At 35.5% G+C, this 19254-nt stretch overlaps 1 protein-coding gene across 9 annotated transcripts in view; it reads right to left on the bottom strand.

The window, feature by feature from the left end:
- The window catches only part of MTX2 (metaxin 2), an 82254-nt gene that overhangs the window by 17180 nt on the left and 45820 nt on the right, over positions 1 to 19254 (bottom strand). For 4 of the 9 annotated variants that reach the window (XM_086370984.1, XM_086370974.1, XM_086371002.1 and 1 more), the window contains one exon: positions 18460 to 18557. The exons of 4 other annotated variants lie outside the window; for them this stretch is intronic. The gene's annotated coding sequence lies outside the window, so the exon portion shown is untranslated. Of the gene's footprint in view, positions 1 to 1325; positions 1433 to 18459; positions 18558 to 19254 lie in introns of those variants that run through there. One more of the 9 variants, XM_086370995.1, reaches the window with a different exon arrangement.

The following is a 19254-nucleotide window of genomic DNA, read 5'->3' as shown; positions in this document are numbered from 1 at the left end:
AAGTCTTTGAAAATCATGCAGTCACCAAACCTGGATTACTTGTATTAAAAAAGAAAGAGAGAAAGAGAAAGAAAGAAAGAATCCTCTTTTTTAAGCCACTGCTATTTTGGGCTTTCCAAAACTAACAGCCAAACTTAATCCTACCTAATTGACCAACAATTAACTGCTTCCAGGTTTAAAGAACAACTCATCCAACCATAGACTCTCTCTGTCTATATAAGTATACATTAACAGTCCTCTAAAAACTATAACCTACGCTCCCAATTTATAACAATAATAGTGAGTTTCTTGGTTAATCCACAAGTATGGACTGCAGGCAGTGGTTCTCACACTTCAGTGTGCATCACAATCATGCGGAAGGCTTGTTAAAACACAGACTGCTAAGGAAAGAATTAAAATAAGTATAAAGAGATCTTTCGAGAAGACTGAGAAAAAAAGGGAGAAAGGAATTAAGAAGGATCAACTCTCTTCATTACATATGTATCTGTACCCAATGATACAAAAAAGTTGAGCTCATTAAACCATATATAGCAGGAAAAAACAGTGGAAATAGGCTGAAATGACAAGAACCAGGTAATAACTGATATACAAGTAACAGAAGATAAAACGTAATGAATTAAGAGCATAGGTGGAAACATCTTTTTTGCGCCTCCAGGAAACAGGACACTTTTTCACTGTACTTGCAAGGGGTGGTCAGAATCAGCGATGATGACTATAAGCTGATAAGTGAGGATGGGAAAATGAGGGAGTGCCACATTCTGTGAAATGGGAGGAGAATCTGTCTGAGAATGAAGGACCTGGAGGAGTTTTAGGCTTCAGAAGAACAAAAAGAACTGGAAAGAACTGCTTGAAGTATCTTCTTGAAGATTATAATAAATATTCAGTTGTTACTTAGGTCATGAAAGTGAGAGTCGCTCAGTCGTGTACGACTTCTTGCAACCCCATGGACTATACAGCCCATGGAGTTCTCCAGGCCAGAATACTGGAGTGGGTAGCCTTTCCCTTCTCCAAGGGATCTCCCCAACCCAGGTATCGAACCCAGGTCTCCTGCATTGCAGGCAAATTCTTTACCAGCTGATCCACAAGGGAAGCCACAGTCATAATACTATATAAAATAGCAAATACAGTATATTTTGCTAACCTCCATGTATTATATTGGTAACTATACTAATCATTATTCCAAAAAGTTCTGTTTCACCAGAAAAAGGTTAAGCAAAACTGTAATGCTCTACAATCAAAGCCATGTTTTCAGTCTTATGAAATTTTTACTGCTTTACTAAAAAATAACTGACTTAATTTTGACCAATTTAACAATATTAACTTACCACAGACCTCAACTGATGCCAAAATTCTACTTAGCCAAAGATTAATGTTATAGCATTCACTGCAATTATTCTTCATCCCTGATTCAAAAGAAATTTTCTGAATTAATCTGAATTAATCACAAAGACATCTGAGGTCATAAACACAGTATTTTCATCTAAACATTAAAAATGCAAAACAAAACATTACCATGACTGTCTTTAAGAATATAAAAACTCTAAATCCAAACCAGACTTTGATTCAGCAGTATTTCTCCTTTCTCTTGCAGGCTAGGAGAAAAATCTCTGAGGTTTCAAAACAGTACTTTCACCTTTCACTTGCATTTTCAATCTCTTATCTCACCTCAAATACTCCAAATAAAACAAGCATGACACACCAACCTAAAACACATTTTATTTTAAATTCTGAAATAGCAATCTGCATATTTTTATTCTTATGTAAATCCAAAGAAAAATGTAGTTCCAATAATAATAAGGAAAGTCAGGATAACTCAGTCAACTCCTATTCCTCTGTTGGAAACATTATTCCAAACTAATTCAAGTGACTGACAACATAAAATAACTTAAATCAAAAAGTTAGCACATCCTATAAGAACAATGACTTATAACTGTGCTGTCTAATATGGAAGCCACTAGTCACCTGTGGCTATTTAACATAAATTTAAATTGACTAAAGTTGAAAAGTTTATTTCAGATCCCCAATTGTACTAGCCATTTCATGTGCTCAACAGCTACATGTGGCTAGTGGCTATCACACTTATTGAACAGTATAAATAACAGAACATTTCCATCATTACAGAAAGTTCTATTGGACAGCATGGGTCTATTGCAATGGCAATCAGTGCATAAAAGACATCTAAGCAAAAGAGGCTGACATCATCTGAAAGAGATTAGGCTAAATATTATAAAAACAGGCTGCATAGTATTACAGTGTCCACAAATCCTGCAAGTGATCAATCACCTTTTGATGACAGTGACACATTAAATACCATAATATTTTCAATTTCAGAAAGACCTAGTATAGGGTTTACTCATTTGCTGAGCAATCCCAATTGACAAAATGGTCAGGTAAGTTTATTACAAAGTGAAAACTAAGACTTTAGAATGAATAAATTAAATAAAACCACGGCTATTAAATGTATTAATTCTTTGAATATAAATTTACTGAGTGTCTGCACACATGACATGGTAGGAATTTTTTAACACACACACACACAATACCCAGCACCTAACTGCTGAGACCCTGAAATTTAATAAGCTTGATGTAGTTTCAACATATTGAATGAATTAATTAAATTCATAACACACAAAAAAATTCATTGAAGGGGTAGAGTGTTGGTATATTTTTTTTATTTCTGAAAAAAACTCAAAGGAAAAAGTAACACTAGATCATCGATAATCAGTTAAATATGAAGGACTGAACTTCTATATTTATCTCTTCAACCTTTCAAAAGACTCCAATGAAATAACTGAAGAAACAGAAAGCATACAAACTCAGAAAAACACGAAGAATGGAAGAGGAGACCAAAGCAGACCAGAGATGTCAACCCGTTTTTGTAAGACGAAAAGCAGACTTAGCAGGGCAGAGGAAGCTGAAACCTAAGAGCACAAAGAGGAGAAAAGCAATACATTTGCATCACAGAAACTAGGAAGACTCCAAAACTGGAGGCCAAGTACCACAGAAGGCAGAGGTGAGATAAAGCAGTAAAAACAGGAGAAGTGCATGGAAGTCATCAGCCAGCCAGCCCATCCCCAATCTGGCAAAATTCACAGGTTCATCCTCCGGAAGAACTAAACCAGAGACTCCGCTCAGAATCCAAGCAAAGCAGATGGCCCTGAGTGGCGAGAAACAATGAAAATAAAGTGAAGGGAAAGTATGTACACTGAAGGTAGAGACCCACAGTGTCCCTCTCTCTCTAAGCTCCCAAACACTGGCAGCCAAATTTAGTCCTTATAGACTATCTCTCCATAGACACACACACACAGAAGTCGCTCAGTCGTGTCCGACTCTTTGCGACCCCATGGATTGTAGCCCACCAGGCTCCTCGGGCACCTGCAAATACTGATGGGTAGGTGGCCATTTAAGGTAATGGCCAAAAAAATAGTAGCTAACTGTGCAATCAGTCTACAGTGAAGCCCACATGTCAAAAATCCCCCATCAGCTTTTTAGTGCCTCACTCTTATATATAAATTGTTAGCAGAGATCAAGAGATATTTGAGAATAGCCTCAAACATACAGAGCCAAAACAAACCACAAAAAAAGGAGGGGAGAAGAAACAGAAAATGCAGAAAGCAGAAAGCAACTTCAAAAAAAATTTATAATGGTTAATATTTATTGAGTGTTTACTATGTCCCAGGTACTTACATAAAAGCTTTACTCTATGGGGTATATATATATAAAAAAAAAAAAAAATCCCTATTTTAAGATAAGAAAACAGAAGTACAGCGAGATTAAGGAATCTACTTAAGGCATATAGGTAGAAAGGAAAGGAGGGAGGGAGGGAAGAAAGAAGAAAAAAAGGAAAAGGAAAAAAGGAAACAAAGAAAAGGAGGGAAAAAGAAAAAAAGCAAAGCATACAAGGGACTGAGATGACACTGAATATCTTAACAGCAATTCCAAATGCTAGAAGATGACAAAAGGCCTTCCAAATTCTAAGGGAAAACCTTGCCAACCTAAAATTCTCCATGTGGCTAAGCTATCAATCGAGTGTGGATAGAATAAAAACAACACAAAACAAGCAAGGTCTTTTAAAAAGCCAAAATAAAAATAATAAACCAAGAAAAAATGAGCACAGAATGCAGAAAATTAGGGGATCCAACATTAAAAAAAAAAAAAGGAAAAGAGAATTCCCTGAATGATAATGAATAGCAGTCATAGGAAAACATTTCTGAAGCCTACCAAGAAAGGAACCATTCCATTTAAAGTAGAAAGGTAATATTTCCAAGAAATAAATAAATAAAAGACATGATGTGTTTGACTACTGTGAGGGAAAGTTTTACAGTTCAAAGAGTATAAGAGAGAAAATTACCCAAATGAATTAGATAAAGCAATTATTTACTCAAAGGAAAAAAAATCATATAGAAAGAATATGTCCATTGTACACCAAGCCACTCAGCTAGGATCAATATTTACATTCCAATTATAATATAAACTACTGAATATTAATTTAACCCCAAAGTTAGAGAACTATTGGGAAGATGGGACAGAGTTGTAAAAGGGAAATTAAATTTCACAGTGAAATTCAATAGATAAATTTAAATTAAAAAATGAAATAGGAACATGTCAGGGAATAGTTAACAGGAAGATTCCTACCTGCTGTTTTTCATAAATCCTCTGTTCCTTATCAGTTTCTATTACCAGAAACCAGTGGAATGGCAAGCCACTCCCAGGACTAAGGTCATAGGATGAGACAGGCTTGAATCTCCTTCAGTAAACATTCTCCTTACGACAAAACTGCTTAGTCTCGATCCTCTTTCTTGAGATATGGATTGTCTCCTGACTTTGTGACCATTATTAATCCCTTGTTCCGTTGGTAACGGTTGCTGTACATTTGGTTTTCTGATCTTTATCATTGTCAAAAGAAATTTCTTGTACAACAGCCTACATATACTCACAGAAACATCATTAAAGCACCTCTGCTCCATCAGAGCTTGGGTCCCCGTGTCTTGCTTTCTTTCTTTCTCTCTTTCTCTCTCTCTCTCTCTCTCTCTCTCCCCCCTTCCCTCCCTCCAGCTCTCTCACTTTCTTATCATTGACTCTGGACCACCAGGTTCCGATACATTAAAGGACCCCAAGAAGTGGGCCCGAACAGCAACAGATAAAAACCATTTAAAAAGGGACAGCCCTAAGAAGGCAAATAAAAAAACCTACAAAAATCTGCCCTCATTGTCATAGAGGAATGCATTGGGCCAAAGATTGTAAATCTAAATTTGATATTGAAAGAAAATCTATTCCAGGAAACTCCAAGCAGGGGACCCCCAGGTCCCCTTCAACAAAAACCAGGGGCAAATGCTATATTTTCCCTCACACCCTCAACATCCGGCAGTGCTGCCGTCGATATACCAGCCCTAAATGATTTTTTCCTTTACCCTCAAGCAGTCCCTTCTAAAATACCTTCTGGACTTTCTGGACCCCTGCCCCCACAAACCTTCGGTCTTTTACTTGGCCAATCTAGTTTGACTTCTAAAGGAATTACTGTTCACCCTGGAATAATTGATTCAAATTATAAAGAGAGATTCAAATTATGACGTCATCTCAGATTCTATGACAATTCAAAAAAGGGGACAAAATTGCTCAATTACTTCTTTTACCTTACATTTCTATTAACTCCTCTAAGTGTACGGACAGGTGGATTCGGCAGTACAGATCAAAAACAATCCTTATGGACATCATTGGTATCTGAATACACCCGACCAAATATAAATATCAACATTAATGGTAAAAGATTTTCTGGTCTCCTCAACACTGGATCTAATATTAATATAACTATTATTTCCAAACACTTATGGCCCACATCCTGGCCTATACAAAAAATCTCTTGCCAAATTGCAGGAATTTCTCAAACCAAAGTACAAGAAATTTATCAAAATGTTCAAATCTACCCATGGGAAGGACCAAAAGGCCAGTCTGCAACATTAAGACCTTATGTGATAGATGCACCCCTTAATCTAATAGGAAGGGACTTACTTCTGCAATGGCAAACTCAGAAATACATTTCACATTTTTCCTAAGGGCCACTGCTCATTTAACAAACAAAGCAATTATTAAAATAATTTGGAAGAATGACAAGCCTATTTGGACAGAGCAATGGCCCCTTACAAAAGAAAAATTATAGGCTACTAAAGAACTTATAGACACACAATTAGAATTAAAACATATTGAGGAATCTTGCTCTCCTTGGAACTCTCCTATTTTTGTTATAAAAAAGAAATCTAACAAATGGCATCTCTTAACAGACCTTAGAAAAGTTAATGCATCTATGAAACCTATGGGTGCATTACAACCAGGGATCCCATCATCTACTATTCCTCAAAATTGGTACATTATTATTACTGATTTACAAGATTGCTTTTTTAATATACCTTTGCACCGTTTAGACTGGGAGAGAGTCACTTTCTCTCTCCCTTATTCTAATCATATCGGGCCTCATAAAAGATTTCAATAGACTGTGTTACTCAAGGTATGCTTAATAGTCCTACTATTTGTCAAAATTTTGTAGCCAAGGCTTTACATCCAATGTGACAGCAACGCCCTCATGCATATATCATTAATAATATACTGTAACTACAAAAAGGAGAAATGATGTTTCTGACACTGAATGGCCATGATATTCTTTAGACTCCAGAGAAAACTGACTAAAATAAAATCTTTTCTGAAATTGCAAAACTAGTTCTTCTTACACGTGCAGTAAGGAAAAGGTTAACTTCTTAAAATACTTTTTTGGAGCTCCAATTCTGCCTGGGAAACAAAAAATGCCTAAGAAAAAAACCTAAAGTTAACTCTTATCATGTCCTTGGGATACACAGCCCACTCTATCTGGGACTCCAGCCATAAACAAATTGGTGGAACTCAGAAAAAAAAAAAAATATATATATATACATATATAAAAGATATTTTAAACTTCAAGCAGAAAACTATATCTGTTTATCTAAAATTATCTATGTCTCAATGTATGTCTTTGTTTTTGAATAATATGAAGTTAATGAACTCTATTTAAATTCAACTTCACGTGACCTGAAAAATATTCAATATTAAACATGTTTAAATATAAATATAATTTAAATATAATTGTTTGCTAATCTAATTAACTCATGTCTTAAATCATCAACATTACATAATACTTTTATCGTGCCTAGATTTAAGGTAAACTAAATTTGTCAACAAAAAAGTAACACTCTCTCTCTATATATATAAATATCAGATCAGATCAGTCGCTCAGTCATGTCCGACTCTTTGCGACCCCATGAATATATATATAAATATATAAAAGAGGAAAACTTAGATAAACTCTATTAAAAATAATTGTATTTTTTAAAACGTCTATCTAAAATAATCTCATAGGATTGGGGTAACTTAAATTTCTAGAATTGTACTAAACTAAATGATAAAAGTTTATTAAATAGCTAGGTCATTTCCAAATAAACTAAGATTTTAAAACATTAATTACTGAATACTAACTTCCTCTTACAAAAAGTTTTTCTTACAGAAAAACTAAAGAGATTTTAGACTATTAATAAATATATATATATTATTAAGAAATATATAATATATATAATATAATAAATATATTCACCAATCTAGAAAATGCTAATATGCAAGACACTTCATAGTTGCTAAAGAAAAGATATATGCTTTAATAAAAAGATATAAGAAATAGCAAATAAAATGATGAATACAGAAATATAAAGAAGGTTTATGACAAATGAAAGAGAATTTTATGGCAAATGGATGTAACTCATTGCCCTGAACTTTCTTCCTCTTCCTTCTTACATGTCTTGATGGATACAAATTCTTCTTTTATATGGGCCACACCTCTCCGAGGTGAAACCACACAACATGTTATAACCCACCTGTTAGCTTACTTTGCAATAATGAGAACACCTAATTCTATAACAGACAATGGCCCTGCCTATACTTCTAAGCAGTTCAGACAATTTTTACTTTCATTCTCTATTAAACAGATTACAGACATTCCTTATAATCCACAAACACAAGACATAATTAAACAAACATATTACACACTGAAACTACAAATAAAAAATTAAATGAGGGAGAATACACAGGAACACTTTTATCTTCCTTATCCAGAGCAGACTTTACTAGATTCCAACGCAATATATTCTTTAAGCCTATGACTATTGTTAATATAGCCTCATCTGTTTTAAATTTTTTAAGCTTACCACAAGGAGATATTTTCACAAAAGCAGAAAAACATTTCGAGACATTGAAGGACACCTCCCTTCCTTTGCCCATTTGGTATCAAGACGGGTTAACTAATCAATGGAAATCTAGGAAACTAATCTTACAGGGAAAGGAGTATGCCTGTATTTCTCCAGATGGATCCAACGAACTCACATGGCTTCCTCTTTGGAAGATTTAACCTAAGGGGGCCCCCAGCATGCAAACTAGAGACGAAACAACAAAAACCCCAAGAGGAAGAAATTCCAATACAAGCCATGGTGGCTTTAAGAATTTCCAAAAAACGCCGCACTCATCATCAACCTTATGATCTCCCTATTTGGGGACAGATAAAAACCCTTACTAAAGGCCTGGCGTGCTGCAATTCATGGGGTCACAAAGAGTCAGTCACGACTGAGCGACTGAACTGAACTGAACTGAATCAAGCTGAAAATCTGATTTCTCAACAGGGAATGCCTCCGAATCCTGAAAATATTTTTTTGCTATGCTTGCTTTGTTTGCTTTTGCTTCCCCCACTCAGACTCACTTGATTGATCACACTTATTGGGCTTATATACCTAACCCCTCCCCCCTTTTATTGTAGGTTATAGAATGGACAGATATAGGACCAATCATATCCACTAATGACTCAACACATATGCCCCCTCCTTGGAGCTTGGAGGGGACCTCTCATTCTGACGAAGACGACTAATTAACATTTCTCTAGGCTATGAAATCCTTCCTTTATGCATGGGCCCAACAAAATTATGTATTAATGTTAGTCGACAAACATGGGCTTTCGTCCTGCCTCCAAAAAGGAACTTCCACACATTGCTTGGACCGTTTACTGCCCTGTCCTTTTATAAAAACCATGTCAATACTACCAAAACTCTAGGGAAAGGACAAAAGTTAAAATGTAAGGGGTTTACTTATAAAAACCTTAAATATACTTCTGTTTATTGAGATGAATGTCAAGCTAAATTAGGGAAATTAATGTTTACAGCCAATTACACCATTGTTGACTGGGGACCCACGGTATGTGGGTATGTACCTGCTCAGATGATATTAACAGCACTATGTGTGACTATGCTACTCAAGTAGCATCAGTTCAGTTCAGTTCAGTTGCTCAGTCGTGTCTGACTCTTTGCGACCCCATAAATCACAGCACGCCAGGCCTCCCTGTCTATCACCAACTCCCAGAGTTCACTCAAACTCATGTCCATCGAGTCAGTGATGCCATTAAGTCATCTCATCCTCTGTCGTCCCCTTCTCCTCCTGCCCCCAATCCCTCCCAGCATCAGAGTCTTTTCCAATGAGTCAACTCTCCATATGAGGTGGCCAAAGTATTAGAGTTTCAGCTTTAGCATTATTCCTTCCAAAGAACACCCAGGACTGATCTCCTTTAGTATGGACTGGTTGGATCTCCTTGCAGTCCAAGGGACTCTTAAGAGTCTTCTCCAACACCACAATTCAAAAGCATCAATTCTTCGGCGCTCAGCTTTCTTCACAGTCCAATTCTCATATCCATACATGACCACTGGAAAAACCATAGCCTTGACTAGACGGACCTTTGCTGGCAAAGTAATGTGTTGCTTTTAATATGCTATCTAGGTTGGTCATAATTTTTCTTCCAAGGAGTAAGCATCTTTTAATTTCATGGCTGCAATCACCATCTGCAGTGATTTTGGAGCCCAAAAAAATAAATTCTGAACCTGTTTCCACTGTTTCCCCATCTATTTCCCATGAAGTGATGGGACCGGATGCCATGATCTTCATTTTCTGAATGTTGAGCTTTAAGCAAACTTTTTCACTCTCCTCTTTCACTTTCATCAAGAGGCTTTTTAGTTCCTCTTCACTTTCTGCCATAAGGGTGGTATCATCTGCATATCTGAGGTTATTAATATTTCCTCCCGGCAATCTTGATTCCAGCTTGTGCTTCCTCCAGCCCAGCATTTCTCATGATGTACTCTGCATATAAGTTAAATAAACAGGGTGACAATATACAGCCTTGACGTACTCCTTTTCCTATTTGGAACCAGTCTGTTGTTCCGTGTACGGTTCTAACTGTTGCTTCCTGACCTATATATAGGTTTCTCAAGAGGCAGGTCAAGTAGCATAGAAGGTTACTAACACTACAACGGAGCATTACCATGACAAAGGACTTCTTGGGTGGCTTGATGCTGGAATGGCCCCCCTTCGTCCTTGAATCATCCTCGATAAACACATTGGGCCTGAACAATGGGACATCTGGAAACTTGCTGCGAGCACCGAAGAACTTGGGACTTGGACTGGACATTTCACAGGGACCAATCATAGTCACAGAAACTATTTCTTTCGTTATAATCAATCATATTTCATACAAGCTTGTGTTCCCCTTCCTTTTGTTCTAGCTATAGGAAGTTTACAATTCAATAAGACTTTACGTTCTGTAACTTGTATAAATTGCAAATTATATACTCGTCTAAACTCTTCTGTTTCCTTAAGAAATGAATCCCTTTTGATTCTTTGATCTCGAAGTAGTCTGTGATTACCAATAAATCTCCAGTGGCCCTGGGAAGAAGGTCCCATGGCTGGATTTGCTTCCCAGTTACTTACTAAATTGCTCCGGCGATCTAAACGATTCATTGGATGGGTGATTTTTGGCATTCTGGGATTAATAGCTATTTGCACCACTGCTGCCGTCACTGGCGTTGCTTTACAAACCTCAATTCAAACACACAATTTTATCCAAAATTGGACTAAAGACGCTCATACTATGTGGGCCACTCAGGCTCAGATAGATGAGGATATTCAAGATGAAATACAGGAACTAAAAACAGCCATCAAATGGGTTGGAGATCAATTAACAGATTTACAAAAACAGGTGATGCTAAAATGTGATTGGAATTCTACTCTTGTTCAATTCAATAATAGTGCCTACAACTGGGAACAAATCAAATTTCATTTATAAAACATACATGATAATGCCTCATTATTACAAAAAGAAATCTTTGAAACCTCTTCTAAAAATCTGTCCTCTTCCACTAATTTGAAAACTTTAGCTGAACAACTACCTGATCAATTATCTAGGCTAGACCCACATGGATGGTTTCAAAGCATTACTCACAGCATTGGGTCTGGAACTGTAATTTTGGTGATTGTCTTGACAATTATATTTGTCGTTTACCGTTGCCTTCATGCAAAAATTGTTAAAACTAAACAAACTCAAAAGGCGAGAACCCTTTTTACAAATATTATAAATAAATAAGGGGGAATTGTCAGGGAATGTTTAACAGGTGGATTCCTATGCTGTTTCTCATAAATCCTCTGTTCCTTACCAGTTTCTGTTGCCAGAAACCAGTGGAACGGCAAGCCGCTCCCAGGACTGAGGTCGTAAGATGAGACAGGCTTGAATCTCCTTCAGTAAACATTCTCCTTATGACAAAACTGCTTAGTCTCAATCCTCTTTCTTGAGATATGGATTGTCTCCTGACCTTGTGACCATTATTAATCCCTTGTTCCGTTGGTAATGGTTGCTGTACGTTTGGTTTTCTGATCTTTATCATTGTCGAAAGAAATTTCTTGTACAACAGCCTACACATACTCACAGAAACATCGTTAAAGCACCTCTGCTCCATCAGAGCTTGGGTCCCCATGTCTTTCTTTCTTTTTCTCTCTCTCTCTCCCTCCCTCTGGCTCTCTCTTTTACTTTCTTATCATCGACTGCGGACCACCAGGTTCCGGTCCATTAAAGGACCCCAACAGGAACACAAACATCTTACTTCGAAATTATAGCAGTAAATACCCAAGGGAAAAAATACAGCTAAAAGAACTGAAAGATGTTGTCTCTGGGTATCAGGATTTGGGGTAGGGTGGGACAGTATACATTTTTTGTGTGATAGGCCTCCCATACATTGCTGGTGGGAGTATAAATGAGTCACTTTGATCTGTTTAGTAATACTGACTACTAAGCAGATGCCTACTCTATCAGCCAACAATCCCCCTTCCCAGAAATATACCAAAAAGGAGGCATAGAGCCACTAACATACAAGGATGCTCCTAGCAACTTCATCCATGCAATCAAATGACAGGAACTCAAATACCCACTAACATGAGCAGCAACTCCAAAATTTCTAATTCCAAGCTAAAAAGGATATATGTCACCAACTGCTATTACAAAAAAGGGAAAAGTAAAGATAAAAAGGTTATACATTTTTCTTAACTCTAAAATTTTTTAGAAATAGCATTCATTGGGAACTTAAATAAGAGAAATTCTAGAAACAGTCCCAGAAGATGACACCTATGATATTCGATGAAGATTTTAAACTCTATTTCTTCAGTAATTACTCCTGAATCATACCTTTTGGGAACTACAGCTCAGATACTTTATAAAAAAAATAACTCTGTGGAATAAAATATATTTCATTTACATACAATTAAAATTAAGGCCAAGAGTCTAAAGAAATAAGAACAATCTGTTACCGATCAATTTGACCCTTACAAATATCTTAAATCCTATATTCAAAAGTTGCTATTGTAGATAACAATGCAACTGCTTTGATTAGATGATAAAACTAGCAGCTTAAATGTTGGGGAAAAACCTAACACACACTGCAGATAAAAGAATGGCAACAGAGGACAGATTGGAGAAGGCAATGGCAACCCACTCTTGCCTGGAAAATCCCATGGACAGAGGAGCCTGGTAGGCTGCAGTCCATGGAGTCTCAAAGAGTCGGACTCAAAGAGTGACTTTACTTTCACTTTTCACTTTCATGCATTGGAAAAGGAAATGCAACCCACTCCAGTGTTCTTGCCTGGAGAATCCCATGGACAGGGGAGCCTGGTGGGCAGCCATCTATGGGATCGCACAGTGTTGGACATGACTGAAGCGACTTAGCAGCAGCAGCAGAGGACAGATTTGTGGTTGACAACAGGCTGGGGGCAAGGAGGGGGTATTGATTAGGAGTTTAGGATTAACAGATGTAAACTATTATATACACAATGGATAAACAATAAGGTCCTACTGTATAGCATACGGAACTATATTCAATATCCTGTGATAAACCATAATGGAAAAAGAAAAAGAATATATATATACATAACTGAATCACTCTACTGTACAATAGAAATGAACACACTGTAAATCAACTACGCCATGCCTTCGTGCTTAGTTGTGTCTGATTCTTTGCAACCCTTTGGACTGTAGCCCGTCAGGCTCCTCTGTCCGTGGGGTTTTCCAGGCAAGAATACTGGAACAGGTTGCCATTTCCTTCTCCAAGGGATCTTCCCGACCCAGGGACCGAACCTGTGTCTCCCGTGTCTCCTGTACTGCAGGAAGATTCTTTACCCACTGAGCCACTGGGGAAGCCCATAAATCAACTACACTTCAATAAAATAAATTTTTTTTAAAAAGAGCATCAGGAATATAGACGGATTCTGTAACAGCAATTCTTCAGTAACATGGTGGCAAGGCTTCTGGTAAGATAATTTAAAATACTCAGTTTATGAAATGGTGAAAAGGGCTCAACCCTGGTTGAATGGAAACATAGCCAGCCAACAACAGGCCCACACTTGTTGCTGCATCTGCACAGGGAAGATGCTCCCTCATTGAGATGCTGTCCTTATCATCATTTAAAGTAATTTGACTTGCTGCTGCTGACTCATAAGCCATACCACTCTTATAACCCAGCTACTATTAGCACACTCCCACTCCTTTGTCACTGGTTAAGTGCGGCAGCAGAACCTAATGGATCCTAACAGAGTAGAGATTTAAGAAGCAAGCTGTTTAAGTGGAAGACGAGAGTGTCTTTTAAAACAATGGAAACTTCTGCATTAGTCTTTTAAGAGTCAATACAGAACAGTAAGAGTTAACAGCAGAAGCCTCCCAGTGAGCCATCTCAGAGAAGAATCTTGATGCCTGTGTTAGTCTGAGAAAGTTTCTTTACCTCATAAGCTTCCCCATTTCTAAAAGGAAGACAATTTATTAGGCAGATTAACTGAGGTGTTGTATGTGAAACACTTTACACACCAGCTGGCACACAGTATTTTAATAAATATATTATTATTAAAATTAGTAGTAATAATATTAGTAATAATAAATACTTATAGATCTATCTGTGGGGGAAAAAAGACTTCTCAACCTTGGTGATTTCAAAAGAAAACTTTACCTATTAACATCTCCTTAAGAGAAAAGGGTAAATAAATAATGATTATATACTGTAACTATTTATAATCAAAATAGAAAAACTGTATACTAAGATAAAAACCTCTAAGTAGATATTAAAAGAATAAACAGAATATAACCAAAAGCCTATACAATACATACTCGATTCAACAAAGCAAAAGTAAGAATGAAGATATTTTAATACTGACATAAACTTCTACTTTACAAATAACTTTTCAAAGTCACACGCACTGATGAAACTGATAAAAGGCCTCCCCCTCCAGAACATTAGCTCCATTAGTACAAAACGACCATGCCTGTCCTGTTCACTACTTTATCCTCGGCACACCATAGATTCTCAATAAACATTTGCGTAATGAATAAGACACAGATATCCATAAAAATAAAAACATACCCAAGTTCACAGAAAATGAGTAAGCTACAACACAGATTAGCATTTCATGATTTTATAGTACCAAAGCTCACTGCATTAAAAAGATCAATGTGATTCCTATTAAAATCAGAAGTATTTAAACAAGTAATGTTTTAGAAAAACACTAACAGGAATTCAACTTTTTAAAAAATTAGCTATGCAGAAATCATCAGAAACTACAATTCAATACACACAAAAAGTTTTAAACAGAGAAACTTTGTTACCAAAAACAAGAAATGCTACTGGGAGCACATATGAGACAGATCACATAAAAGAGGACCTTCCTAATTAACACAACTCTAACCTGAATACCACTCTTGGAATATCTGACTCAAGTTTAGATATACCCATACCTGATAGCTGTAGAAAAAAATCAAGTTCAGAAAGAAAGCAACAAAAAAACACGACCATAACAGGAAAAGGTATAAACTTTCCCTGTTAGAATTAAATATAAGTAAATGTAAACTGTAGAGTCAAAATTTAAGTAAAAGAGTTATAAAGTAGTTAAAGATTCAGAAGCAACTCTTGTAACCCAAGAACCTAATAAAATACCAGTCACATAACTGGCATTCAATGAACAATCTGGGCCTAATGACAAGAAACTACTTTTTTCTAAGCTCCTATGAATGTTGTGAAGTTCCATGATTCACAGATAAAATAAATATTCCAACTGAGAAAAATAACAATAACAACAACAACAAACCCACTAAATTTAAAATTCTTGGATAAACTAAGTGGTAGATGGCAGCAATATAAAATGTATTCATTTCATTTTTTAACCTAATGATAAACTCAATACTGAATCATTTACCAATGAACAACACAATTAATTTCCTTCCCCTTCTTTAGCCCCAAAACAGAAGGAATATTTGTCTTATAAATTAAATACAAAACAATACTCTTTAATTGCACTTAAGCAAAAAATCAACATTGCTTGCCAATAAAAACATTAAAATAACTCAAAATTTTAAAGAATTGTCTTTAATAAATTTTTAAAACTTATTACACTGCTTTACACTGATTAACACTGTGGAATTTAAGAGATTGTAAACATAGTTTCTAAATGTATATAAATTTAAAATTTACAAAATTATCCAAATTCTAAATAGAGAAAATCCATTTTCAGCTCAGCTGTTACCAGTTATTCACAGACAGCAGACCTCAGGTTTTCCTCTTTAGGACAAAGCTTCTATTCATTTCGTAATTAAATTTGAAATATTTTAGGTAAGAACTCACTAAGGACTCTTCTAAATCATGCAATGCCATTTTCAGGGCACAAAATTAAAATGATTCCAAATTTTAATTCATATCTTGTTTCACCAGGACACAAAGGAAAATCTGTGACAATTGAAGGATTATTTTCCACCTTACCAAGAGACATGTTTTAAAATTAAAAACCAAGAACAAATTTTAAAATAATTCATTTTTTACATCAAACAACTGTAGACCCTATAATTGAAATAATGTATCTAAAGGTTACAAATGAAAAGTGTTAGGTATCATTCTTAAAGTGACAGATTAAGTTCCTAATCCAGTTAAAGCAATAGCCACATTTGTAGTTAACATAAATTAAGACCTTAATTATATTTGTGACTATTTTAGACAAAATAACAAATTCCTTTGTACCTGGGAATGTAATTTATAGCAAAGCCAGGTTCATTTTCCAAACCAATCTATTTCACACTGCAGAAATACTCTGGTATAATGGTATAATGTAATTCTTATTGTAGAATGTTGAAAGAGTAGATTCACTAAAAGCACAGAAGAGGTTTGAAGATAAATGAAGATGCTATTCATTCAAGGGTAATTTCATCTTAGAACTATATGAAAGATGTTTCACTCACATGGGGTAGTGTATGACCTCAAATTTAAGTGTATTTTCAGCTCAAATATAATGCTACTAGATTGATTATGTTGATACTGTGTATCTAATAATGAAGAATTCTAGCCTTTTTCTGTTTAAGAAAACAGACTGTCATTTTTTCCATCTTACTGCTATGTCTTTATTGTTCTGTTTAATAGCAACAAATTTTAAAATTCTGCTTGCTGTTTATTTCTTAAAAAGAAAAAGTCTATGGTTGTTATTCTAATTTGTAATCTCTCAGAACTACAGGACTGTAAATTTTTTGCTAAGTTAGGTAGATACTGATATTAGCAAACTATTACCCTATGTAACCATTTTACATTATTTCACTAATTACTAATAATGACAACCCTAATATCCATCTAATTCTGTTTTGAATATACTTCATTTTCACAAATTTTGTAAGATTAATTTAAATGTTTTACATATACCACACCATTTATGTGTTGAGGGATTAATACTGAGAATTTTTTTAATCTGCTAAATTCTATTTGCAATTTAAGCTCACAGTTATCTTTTTTAAAGGTCACGTTTTGTACATTTAAATCATTACAGGTGCTATAAGCATATATCACCAAAATACTTTGTAATACTTCTGAGATTAAAAAGGTAACCTAATGTAACATTCAATCTGAAGAATTTAAATCAAGGAAACATCTGCAGCCTGCATTTTGCTCACTTTAGAATACTGAAAAGGATTCACTGAATTCTCTCCACCCCTTAGCTTTCCTTCTCATCCTGAAAGGGAACACAGGAGCCTCATTTTGCAGAAAATGATTACAGTGGAAAGGATAAACATACTTTAAAAAACTAAAATTGTATCCTTTATGAAATTTTAAGAAAGTTGTATCAATTTTAAAATGTTTTACATAAAATAGCATTCTATTACTTCTCTATTAAAATAATTGCACTGGTGCATTCCTACCTGTTGTATTTATATCAGGGTTTTTTTTTAAATTTTATTTTATTTAACTTTACAATATTGTATTGGTTTTGCCTTATATCAAAATGAATCTGCCACAGGTATACATGTGTTCCCCATCCTGAACCCTCCTCTCTCCTCCCTCCCTATACCCTCCCTCTGGGTCGTCCCAGTGCACCAGCCCCAAGCATCCAGTATCGTGCATCGAACCTGGACTGGCGACTCGTTTCATATATGATATTATACATATTTCAATGCCATTCTCCCAAATCATCCCACCCAACTCCCTCTCCCACAGAGTCCAAAAGACTGTTCTATACATCAGTGTCTTTTTTGCTGTCTCGTATACAGGGTTATTGTTACCATCTTTCTAAATTCCATATATATGCGTTAGTATACTGTATTGGTGTTTTTCTTTCTGGCTTACTTCACTCTGTATAATAGGCTCCAGTTTCATCCACCTCATTAGAACTGATTCAAATGTATTCTTTTTAATGGCTGAGTAATACTCCATTGTGTATATGTACCACAACTTTCTTATCCATTCATCTGCTGAAGGACATCTAGGTTGCTTCCATGTCCTGGCTATTATAAACAGTGCTGCTATGAACATTGGGGTACACGTGTCTCTTTCCCTTCTGGTTTCCTCAGTGTGTATGCCCAGCAGTGGGATTTCTGGATCATAAGGCAGTTTTAAACTGACACCTGGAAACTGCACATAACCAGCAAACCAAAAAATGTATTAAAACAAATTGAAAATTCAAAATCATTTCCTCTAAAATTCTGCAGGTAAGCTGTCCACTGTGACCATCTGAATGATACAACAAGTTTACAGGGCTGTAATTTCTTAACCACAGTTGTTTCCCCATACAACTGACCTGCAGTCTCAAAGAAAAGAGATACTCCTCTCTTCTGCTCTTCCCCAATCACAACATCAGGATATCATTACCATTTAACCTCAAATTAATATGTCCACCTAAAAGGCATCATTTGCAAAAAAGGAAAAAGCAAGTGTCAGCTATTTATCAGCATATCTAACTAACACATTAGTGTTTGTGGTCCAGTATTAATGCAGCCTATAAAAATGCTGACTTTTTAAACGATTAAAACACATTCAACAGAAAGAATACAGTGTTTTTCTGTTGTGTTCTCTTTCATTTTTAGAGATTAAGTATTTATTCACAAAGGATAGGAAAAAATAAGAATATTAAGTAAAATAGGGACACTTCCCTTAACCTGAGCTTAAATGTTATTCTTACTGGAAGTAAGTAAAAACTGCAGAAGTAAAAAGTAAGACTACTTTTTCATGCAGCATTCTACTAATCAGTTTGAGACACTGTCTAAAAAATAAATTCAATAATTAAACTTTTACAGTATTCAGATTAAGCCATACAAAAAAGGGAAATAGTTTTATTTTTAAATTGGTTTCATATATATGAAACAAAATCCTTTCTAGAATAGAATTTTGTAATCCTATTCTTTCTAATAAACTTACTAGAAATAACATTTTATTATACATTCACAAAATATGCACAAATCCTTGAGAAACAGGCACTAATTCAGGCAACATCATCTTGTAATTATACTGCTTTCACCTCTTTCAAAACAATTTCCCATTACCTACCTTGAACTTCATAATAACCCATAATATAGGTAAGACTACCTTCCTCACA

This window comes from Bos grunniens, chromosome 2 (genome assembly GCF_055505025.1).
Source record: "Bos grunniens cultivar Pamir isolate PY7600 chromosome 2, Bosgru_T2T1.0, whole genome shotgun sequence".
NCBI lineage: Eukaryota > Metazoa > Chordata > Mammalia > Artiodactyla > Bovidae > Bos > Bos grunniens.
This window is presented reverse-complemented; position numbering and strand designations above follow the sequence as displayed.